The sequence below is a fragment of the Penaeus japonicus genome, unplaced genomic scaffold (genome assembly GCF_977035675.1).
Source record: "Penaeus japonicus unplaced genomic scaffold, GWHDUDI00000001_assembly GWHDUDI00000510, whole genome shotgun sequence".
In the NCBI taxonomy this organism is placed as follows: domain Eukaryota; kingdom Metazoa; phylum Arthropoda; class Malacostraca; order Decapoda; family Penaeidae; genus Penaeus; species Penaeus japonicus.
In genome coordinates, this window is record NW_028234912.1 from 1 (window position 1) to 9855 (window position 9855).

The window sequence follows — 9855 nt, forward strand, 5'->3', positions numbered from 1 at the left end:
TCTTATGCCTCACTTCCCAAGGGAAGTCTACTCTGTTACTACAGGTGACTGCAGTAAAAAGAGAAACATTCCCAGATGATTCCTTTTCATCCAACAAAGCTGCCTGCAAAGGGAAAAGAAAGTGCATTACATCTATATGTATCATCAGGAATGATATATATAGATTAGGAACAATTGAAAATGGACTGAACACGAATCTACGCATGTCACTGTTCACTTGTTACCGCGCGCGCTTTGTTTTTTAATGTTGACACAGTCTGTCTATCTCATTTGAAGAAATCAGCCAGGGTATAGTGTGTGAATGGTTCCCACCATAATTTTAATGAGGTATGTGTTTTAGCGTGGCCTGGTCCTGACTGCAGGAAATGGACTTGAGGAGAGAGAAAAGAAAAGCAAAACTTGGCGTAGTTTGTACTTTTAGTGAATTCAGGCGTTCTAGGGAGTTCTAGTCTCTGCCCATGTTCTTCGTGACTATTCGTTTGATATTTACGAAAGTGACCAGACATGTAACTGAGATGGGAGGGGTCATGTACATCTGAGATGGGATCAGCGAGGTGCTGAGCTGATACTGTAAGTGTTATTGTCGTTCAGGGCTGGAATGTCTTGACACTCCAATTTATCTCTTGATTTGTTATTTGTTCAGGTACAAGATTAGTTTGCTTAGTCGTGGTGGTAGACTGAAAATGTGAAAATGTGAAAATTTGATCCTGGCTCTACAAGAGGATTTCATGGCTGCATCCTCACAATCAAGAAATGAATATATTGCATGGGATTTTAGTACCTGGGAATACACATGGAGCACGTCTAGGTAACACAAAATGCCAACAGCATCTGGTGTTCCCAGGCGGTCACCCATCCAAGTACTGACCAGACCCAACGCTGCTTAACTTCGCTGATCGGACGAGAAGCGGTGCTTTCAACGTGGTATGACCGTTGGCATCTAAACACCTTCTTCAGCCCAATCTCCCTCTACGTGCACCATATCTTACCCCCTTTACCTCTCCTCTCTTCATGCAAATTCCATTGCCGTGCCATCTAATCACACCAGTGACATCTACTCTGCAATACATGCATCAGTCAACTGGAGGGAAACCAACTGGGGCCCATGTAGATTGTAGCCCCTGCGAGCCCTTCACCAATTTCCTCCGCCTGTGGAACTCTCTAAAGAATGCAGCTTGTTGCTTAACTAATAACACATTACATCACCATCGGCGACACCAGTAACAACAGTTCAGGGATAAGGATGATCGGAAACAGAAAAGCTGCTGGCAAGACAACTCCTGCTACAACGTCCTCATTACTATTGTCATCCTTAATATTAGCATTGCTATCGCCATTGTCACCGTTCTTTTACCCTCATTATCCCCAAGCATCACTTTCAGAGCTATTGCAAATCTAGCTCAATGTTTGGGAAGCAAGAATGATGTATTTACTGGCGTCACCGCTAAGAAAGCTCCAATCCGTTTTCCGTCTCTTCTTCTTCTCCCGCCCGCACGGCCAAGGTAAGGAAGTCTACTTTGCCTATGCCATTGATTGCGGGAAAAATGTGAGCAGGGGATTCGTTTGAATTCGCTGCTGCAAATGGAAAACCAGTGCATTCCATACACATTATGTAGCTTGCATAGGTAAGAAAATGCCAACAGCATCTGGTGTTCCCAGGCGGTCACCCATCCAAGTACTGACCAGACCCAACGCTGCTTAACTTCGCTGATCGGACGAGAAGCGGTGCTTTCAACGTGGTATGACCGTTGGCAAATATCAACTCTTTTCAGGCCAATCTTTCTCTACACTCACGGCATCTTGCCCCTCTACCTCTTTCTCTTCATGCAAATTCCATTGCCTTGCCACCCAATCACATCACATCACTGACTAAAAGTTACTCTGCAGCAATCACAACCTGCTACAGTCCTTTTCACCAACTTCCTCCTGCGTTACTCTAGAAAGAATGCCAATGCCGCCGAAAACACCTTACAACAAACACAAACACAAACACACACACACACACACACACACATCACATAAAGCCATACATCTCCAGACGCATTCACACATAGGCTACAACAGCCTCTTCTTATGGCTCACTTCCCAAGGGAAGTCTACTCTATTACTACAGGTGACTGCAGTAAAAAGAGAAACATTCCCCAGATGATTCCTTTTCATCCCAAACAAAGCTGCTGCAAAGGGAAAAGAAAGTGCATTACATCTATATATATCATCAGGAATGATATATATAGATTAGGAACAATTGAAAATGGACTGAACACGAATGTACGCATGTCACTGTTCACTTGTTACCGCGCGCGCTTTGTTTTTTAATGTTGACACAGTCTGTCTATCTCATTTGAAGAAATCAGCCAGGGTATAGTGTGTGAATGGTTCCCACCATACTTTTAATGAGGTATGTGTTTAGCGTGGCCTGGTCCTGATTGCAGGAAATGGACTTGAGGAGAGAGAAAAGAAAAGCAAAACTTGGCGTAGTTTGTACTTTTAGTGAATTCAGGCGTCTAGGGAGTTCTAGTCTCTGCCCATGTTCTTCGTGACTATTCGTTTGATATTTACGAAAGTGACCAGACATGTAACTGAGATGGGAGGGGTCATGTACATCTGAGATGGGATCAGCGAGGTGCTGAGGCTGATACTGTAAGTGTTATTGTCGTTCAGGGCTGGAATGTCTTGACACTCCAATTTATCTCTTGATTTGTTATTTGTTCAGGTACAAGATTAGTTTGCTTAGTCGTGGTGGTAGACTGAAAATGTGAAAATGTGAAAATTTGATCCTGGCTCTACAAGAGGATTTCATGGCTGCATCCTCACAATCAAGAAATGAATATATTGCATGGGATTTTAGTACCTGGGAATACACATGGAGCACGTCTAGGTAACACAAAATGCCAACAGCATCTGGTGTTCCCAGGCGGTCACCCATCCAAGTACTGACCAGACCCAACGCTGCTTAACTTCGCTGATCGGACGAGAAGCGGTGCTTTCAACGTGGTATGACCGTTGGCATCTAAACACCTTCTTCAGCCCAATCTCCCTCTACGTGCACCATATCTTACCCCCTTTACCTCTCCTCTCTTCATGCAAATTCCATTGCCGTGCCATCTAATCACACCAGTGACATCTACTCTGCAATACATGCATCAGTCAACTGGAGGGAAACCAACTGGGGCCCATGTAGATTGTAGCCCCTGCGAGCCCTTCACCAATTTCCTCCGCCTGTGGAACTCTCTAAAGAATGCAGCTTGTTGCTTAACTAATAACACATTACATCACACGTGGGCTACATCACCATCGGCGACACCAGTAACAACAGTTCAGGGATAAGGATGATCGGAAACAGAAAAGCTGCTGCAAGACAACTCCTGCTACAACGTCCTCATTACTATTGTCATCCTTAATATTAGCATTGCTATCGCCATTGTCACCGTTCTTTTACCCTCATTATCCCCAAGCATCACTCTCAGAGCTATTGCAAATCTAGCTCAATGTTTGGGAAGCAAGAATGATGTATTTACTGGCGTCACCGCTAAGAAAGCTCCAATCCGTTTTCCGTCTCTTCTTCTTCTCCCGCCCGCACGGCCAAGGTAAGGAAGTCTACTTTGCCTATGCCATTGATTGCGGGAAAAATGTGAGCAGGGGATTCGTTTGAATTCGCTGCTGCAAATGGAAAACCAGTGCATTCCATACACATTATGTAGCTTGCATAGGTAAGAAAATGCCAACAGCATCTGGTGTTCCCAGGCGGTCACCCATCCAAGTACTGACCAGACCCAACGCTGCTTAACTTCGCTGATCGGACGAGAAGCGGTGCTTTCAACGTGGTATGACCGTTGGCAAATATCAACTCTTTTCAGGCCAATCTTTCTCTACACTCACGGCATCTTGCCCCTCTACCTCTTTCTCTTCATGCAAATTCCATTGCCTTGCCACCCAATCACATCACATCACTGACTAAAAGTTACTCTGCAGCAATCACGACCTGCTACAGTCCTTTTCACCAACTTCCTCCTGCGTTACTCTAGAAAGAATGCCGATGCCGCCGAAAACACCTTACAACAAACACAAACACAAACACACACACATCACATAAAGCCATACATCTCCAGACGCATTCACACATAGGCTACAACAGCCTCTTCTTATGCCTCACTTCCCAAGGGAAGTCTACTCTGTTACTACAGGTGACTGCAGTAAAAAGAGAAACATTCCCCAGATGATTCCTTTTCATCCCAAACAAAGCTGCTGCAAAGGGAAAAGAAAGTGCATTACATCTACATATATCATCAGGAATGATATATATAGATTAGGAACAATTGAAAATGGACTGAACACGAATCTACGCATGTCACTGTTCACTTGTTACCGCGCGCGCTTTGTTTTTTAATGTTGACACAGTCTGTCTATCTCATTTGAAGAAATCAGCCAGGGTATAGTGTGTGAATGGTTCCCACCATACTTTTAATGAGGTATGTGTTTAGCGTGGCCTGGTCCTGACTGCAGGAAATGGACTTGAGGAGAGAGAAAAGAAAAGCAAAACTTGGCGTAGTTTGTACTTTTAGTGAATTCAGGCGTCTAGGGAGTTCTAGTCTCTGCCCATGTTCTTCGTGACTATTCGTTTGATATTTACGAAAGTGACCAGACATGTAACTGAGATGGGAGGGGTCATGCACATCTGAGATGGGATCAGCGAGGTGCTGAGGCTGATACTGTAAGTGTTATTGTCGTTCAGGGCTGGAATGTCTTGACACTCCAATTTATCTCTTGATTTGTTATTTGTTCAGGTACAAGATTAGTTTGCTTAGTCGTGGTGGTAGACTGAAAATGTGAAAATGTGAAAATTTGATCCTGGCTCTACAAGAGGATTTCATGGCTGCATCCTCACAATCAAGAAATGAATATATTGCATGGGATTTTAGTACCTGGGAAGACACATGGAGCACGTCTAGGTAACACAAAATGCCAACAGCATCTGGTGTTCCCAGGCGGTCACCCATCCAAGTACTGACCAGACCCAACGCTGCTTAACTTCGCTGATCGGACGAGAAGCGGTGCTTTCAACGTGGTATGACCGTTGGCATCTAAACACCTTCTTCAGCCCAATCTCCCTCTACGTGCACCATATCTTACCCCCTTTACCTCTCCTCTCTTCATGCAAATTCCATTGCCGTGCCATCTAATCACACCAGTGACATCTACTCTGCAATACATGCATCAGTCAACTGGAGGGAAACCAACTGGGGCCCATGTAGATTGTAGCCCCTGCGAGCCCTTCACCAATTTCCTCCGCCTGTGGAACTCTCTAAAGAATGCAGCTTGTTGCTTAACTAATAACACATTACATCACACGTGGGCTACATCACCATCGGCGACACCAGTAACAACAGTTCAGGGATAAGGATGATCGGAAACAGAAAAGCTGCCAAGACAACTCCTGCTACAACGTCCTCATTACTATTGTCATCCTTAATATTAGCATTGCTATCGCCATTGTCACCGTTCTTTTACCCTCATTATCCCCAAGCATCACTCTCAGAGCTATTGCAAATCTAGCTCAATGTTTGGGAAGCAAGAATGATGTATTTACTGGCGTCACCGCTAAGAAAGCTCCAATCCGTTTTCCGTCTCTTCTTCTTCTCCCGCCCGCACGGCCAAGGTAAGGAAGTCTACTTTGCCTATGCCATTGATTGCGGGAAAAATGTGAGCAGGGGATTCGTTTGAATTCGCTGCTGCAAATGGAAAACCAGTGCATTCCATACACATTATGTAGCTTGCATAGGTAAGAAAATGCCAACAGCATCTGGTGTTCCCAGGCGGTCACCCATCCAAGTACTGACCAGACCCAACGCTGCTTAACTTCGCTGATCGGACGAGAAGCGGTGCTTTCAACGTGGTATGACCGTTGGCAAATATCAACTCTTTTCAGGCCAATCTTTCTCTACACTCACGGCATCTTGCCCCTCTACCTCTTTCTCTTCATGCAAATTCCATTGCCTTGCCACCCAATCACATCACATCACTGACTAAAAGTTACTCTGCAGCAATCACGACCTGCTACAGTCCTTTTCACCAACTTCCTCCTGCGTTACTCTAGAAAGAATGCCGATGCCGCCGAAAACACCTTACAACAAACACAAACACAAACACACACACATCACATAAAGCCATACATCTCCAGACGCATTCACACATAGGCTACAACAGCCTCTTCTTATGCCTCACTTCCCAAGGGAAGTCTACTCTGTTACTACAGGTGACTGCAGTAAAAAGAGAAACATTCCCCAGATGATTCCTTTTCATCCCAAACAAAGCTGCTGCAAAGGGAAAAGAAAGTGCATTACATCTATATATATCATCAGGAATGATATATATAGATTAGGAACAATTGAAAATGGACTGAACACGAATCTACGCATGTCACTGTTCACTTGTTACCGCGCGCGCTTTGTTTTTTAATGTTGACACAGTCTGTCTATCTCATTTGAAGAAATCAGCCAGGGTATAGTGTGTGAATGGTTCCCACCATACTTTTAATGAGGTATGTGTTTAGCGTGGCCTGGTCCTGACTGCAGGAAATGGACTTGAGGAGAGAGAAAGAAAAGCAAAACTTGGCGTAGTTTGTACTTTTAGTGAATTCAGGCGTCTAGGGAGTTCTAGTCTCTGCCCATGTTCTTCGTGACTATTCGTTTGATATTTACGAAAGTGACCAGACATGTAACTGAGATGGGAGGGGTCATGTACATCTGAGATGGGATCAGCGAGGTGCTGAGGCTGATACTGTAAGTGTTATTGTCGTTCAGGGCTGGAATGTCTTGACACTCCAATTTATCTCTTGATTTGTTATTTGTTCAGGTACAAGATTAGTTTGCTTAGTCGTGGTGGTAGACTGAAAATGTGAAAATGTGAAAATTTGATCCTGGCTCTACAAGAGGATTTCATGGCTGCATCCTCACAATCAAGAAATGAATATATTGCATGGGATTTTAGTACCTGGGAATACACATGGAGCACGTCTAGGTAACACAAAATGCCAACAGCATCTGGTGTTCCCAGGCGGTCACCCATCCAAGTACTGACCAGACCCAACGCTGCTTAACTTCGCTGATCGGACGAGAAGCGGTGCTTTCAACGTGGTATGACCGTTGGCATCTAAACACCTTCTTCAGCCCAATCTCCCTCTACGTGCACCATATCTTACCCCCTTTTACCTCTCCTCTCTTCATGCAAATTCCATTGCCGTGCCATCTAATCACACCAGTGACATCTACTCTGCAATACATGCATCAGTCAACTGGAGGGAAACCAACTGGGGCCCATGTAGATTGTAGCCCCTGCGAGCCCTTCACCAATTTCCTCCGCCTGTGGAACTCTCTAAAGAATGCAGCTTGTTGCTTAACTAATAACACATTACATCACACGTGGGCTACATCACCATCGGCGACACCAGTAACAACAGTTCAGGGATAAGGATGATCGGAAACAGAAAAGCTGCTGGCAAGACAACTCCTGCTACAACGTCCTCATTACTATTGTCATCCTTAATATTAGCATTGCTATCGCCATTGTCACCGTTCTTTTACCCTCATTATCCCCAAGCATCACTCTCAGAGCTATTGCAAATCTAGCTCAATGTTTGGGAAGCAAGAATGATGTATTTACTGGCGTCACCGCTAAGAAAGCTCCAATCCGTTTTCCGTCTCTTCTTCTTCTCCCGCCCGCACGGCCAAGGTAAGGAAGTCTACTTTGCCTATGCCATTGATTGCGGGAAAAATGTGAGCAGGGGATTCGTTTGAATTCGCTGCTGCAAATGGAAAACCAGTGCATTCCATACACATTATGTAGCTTGCATAGGTAAGAAAATGCCAACAGCATCTGGTGTTCCCAGGCGGTCACCCATCCAAGTACTGACCAGACCCAACGCTGCTTAACTTCGCTGATCGGACGAGAAGCGGTGCTTTCAACGTGGTATGACCGTTGGCAAATATCAACTCTTTTCAGGCCAATCTTTCTCTACACTCACGGCATCTTGCCCCTCTACCTCTTTCTCTTCATGCAAATTCCATTGCCTTGCCACCCAATCACATCACATCACTGACTAAAAGTTACTCTGCAGCAATCACGACCTGCTACAGTCCTTTTCACCAACTTCCTCCTGCGTTACTCTAGAAAGAATGCCGATGCCGCCGAAAACACCTTACAACAAACACAAACACAAACACACACACATCACATAAAGCCATACATCTCCAGACGCATTCACACATAGGCTACAACAGCCTCTTCTTATGGCTCACTTCCCAAGGGAAGTCTACTCTGTTACTACAGGTGACTGCAGTAAAAAGAGAAACATTCCCCAGATGATTCCTTTTCATCCCAAACAAAGCTGCTGCAAAGGGAAAAGAAAGTGCATTACATCTATATATATCATCAGGAATGATATATATAGATTAGGAACAATTGAAAATGGACTGAACACGAATGTACGCATGTCACTGTTCACTTGTTACCGCGCGCGCTTTGTTTTTTAATGTTGACACAGTCTGTCTATCTCATTTGAAGAAATCAGCCAGGGTATAGTGTGTGAATGGTTCCCACCATACTTTTAATGAGGTATGTGTTTAGCGTGGCCTGGTCCTGATTGCAGGAAATGGACTTGAGGAGAGAGAAAAGAAAAGCAAAACTTGGCGTAGTTTGTACTTTTAGTGAATTCAGGCGTCTAGGGAGTTCTAGTCTCTGCCCATGTTCTTCGTGACTATTCGTTTGATATTTACGAAAGTGACCAGACATGTAACTGAGATGGGAGGGGTCATGCACATCTGAGATGGGATCAGCGAGGTGCTGAGGCTGATACTGTAAGTGTTATTGTCGTTCAGGGCTGGAATGTCTTGACACTCCAATTTATCTCTTGATTTGTTATTTGTTCAGGTACAAGATTAGTTTGCTTAGTCGTGGTGGTAGACTGAAAATGTGAAAATGTGAAAATTTGATCCTGGCTCTACAAGAGGATTTCATGGCTGCATCCTCACAATCAAGAAATGAATATATTGCATGGGATTTTAGTACCTGGGAAGACACATGGAGCACGTCTAGGTAACACAAAATGCCAACAGCATCTGGTGTTCCCAGGCGGTCACCCATCCAAGTACTGACCAGACCCAACGCTGCTTAACTTCGCTGATCGGACGAGAAGCGGTGCTTTCAACGTGGTATGACCGTTGGCATCTAAAACACCTTCTTCAGCCCAATCTCCCTCTACGTGCAGCCTATCTTACCCCCTTTACCTCTCCTCTCTTCATGCAAATTCCATTGCCGTTGCATCTAATCACACCAGTGACATCTACTCAGCAATCCATACATCAGTCGGCTGGAGGGAAACCGACGGGGACCCTTGTAGATTGTAGCCCCTGCGAGCCCTTCACCAATTTCCTCCGCCTGTGGAACTCTCTAAAGAATGCAGCTTGTTGCTTAACTAATAACACATTACATCACACGTGGGCTACATCACCATCGGCGACACCAGTAACAACAGTTCAGGGATAAGGATGATCGGAAACAGAAAAGCTGCCAAGACAACTCCTGCTACAACGTCCTCATTACTATTGTCATCCTTAATATTAGCATTGCTATCGCCATTGTCCACCGTTCTTTTACCCTCATTATCCCAAGCATCACTCTCAGAGCTATTGCAAATCTAGCTCAATGTTTTGGGAAGCAAGAATGATGTATTTACTGGCGTCAAACGTCAAAAAAAAAACCGCTAAGAAAGCTCCAATCCGTTTTCCGTCTCTTCTTCTTCTCCCGCCCGCACGGCAAGGTAAGGAAGTCTACTTTGCCTATGCCATTGATTGCGGGGAA

At 44.8% G+C, this 9855-nt stretch overlaps 9 non-coding genes across 9 annotated transcripts; all 9 read right to left on the reverse strand.

The window, feature by feature from the left end:
* Positions 1 to 819: 819 nt before the first annotated feature.
* Positions 820 to 938, reverse strand: LOC147466485 (5S ribosomal RNA). Its single transcript, XR_015190872.1, has one exon. It is a non-coding gene; the product is annotated as a 5S ribosomal RNA (ribosomal RNA).
* A 696-nt stretch (positions 939 to 1634) lies between these two features.
* On the reverse strand, positions 1635 to 1753 carry LOC122252476 (5S ribosomal RNA). The gene has a single exon (XR_006223174.1). It is a non-coding gene; the product is annotated as a 5S ribosomal RNA (ribosomal RNA).
* Positions 1754 to 2889: 1136 nt separating this feature from the next.
* On the reverse strand, positions 2890 to 3008 carry LOC122242791 (5S ribosomal RNA). Its single transcript, XR_006222334.1, has one exon. It is a non-coding gene; the product is annotated as a 5S ribosomal RNA (ribosomal RNA).
* Positions 3009 to 3719: 711 nt separating this feature from the next.
* Positions 3720 to 3838, reverse strand: LOC122242790 (5S ribosomal RNA). Its single transcript, XR_006222333.1, has one exon. It is a non-coding gene; the product is annotated as a 5S ribosomal RNA (ribosomal RNA).
* Positions 3839 to 4960: 1122 nt separating this feature from the next.
* On the reverse strand, positions 4961 to 5079 carry LOC122252466 (5S ribosomal RNA). Its single transcript, XR_006223166.2, has one exon. It is a non-coding gene; the product is annotated as a 5S ribosomal RNA (ribosomal RNA).
* Positions 5080 to 5788: 709 nt separating this feature from the next.
* LOC122252475 (5S ribosomal RNA) lies at positions 5789 to 5907 on the reverse strand. Its single transcript, XR_006223173.1, has one exon. It is a non-coding gene; the product is annotated as a 5S ribosomal RNA (ribosomal RNA).
* Positions 5908 to 7028: 1121 nt separating this feature from the next.
* On the reverse strand, positions 7029 to 7147 carry LOC122252472 (5S ribosomal RNA). The gene has a single exon (XR_006223172.1). It is a non-coding gene; the product is annotated as a 5S ribosomal RNA (ribosomal RNA).
* Positions 7148 to 7860: 713 nt separating this feature from the next.
* On the reverse strand, positions 7861 to 7979 carry LOC122267490 (5S ribosomal RNA). The gene has a single exon (XR_006224490.1). It is a non-coding gene; the product is annotated as a 5S ribosomal RNA (ribosomal RNA).
* A 1122-nt stretch (positions 7980 to 9101) lies between these two features.
* On the reverse strand, positions 9102 to 9220 carry LOC147466486 (5S ribosomal RNA). The gene has a single exon (XR_015190873.1). It is a non-coding gene; the product is annotated as a 5S ribosomal RNA (ribosomal RNA).
* Positions 9221 to 9855: the final 635 nt, after the last annotated feature.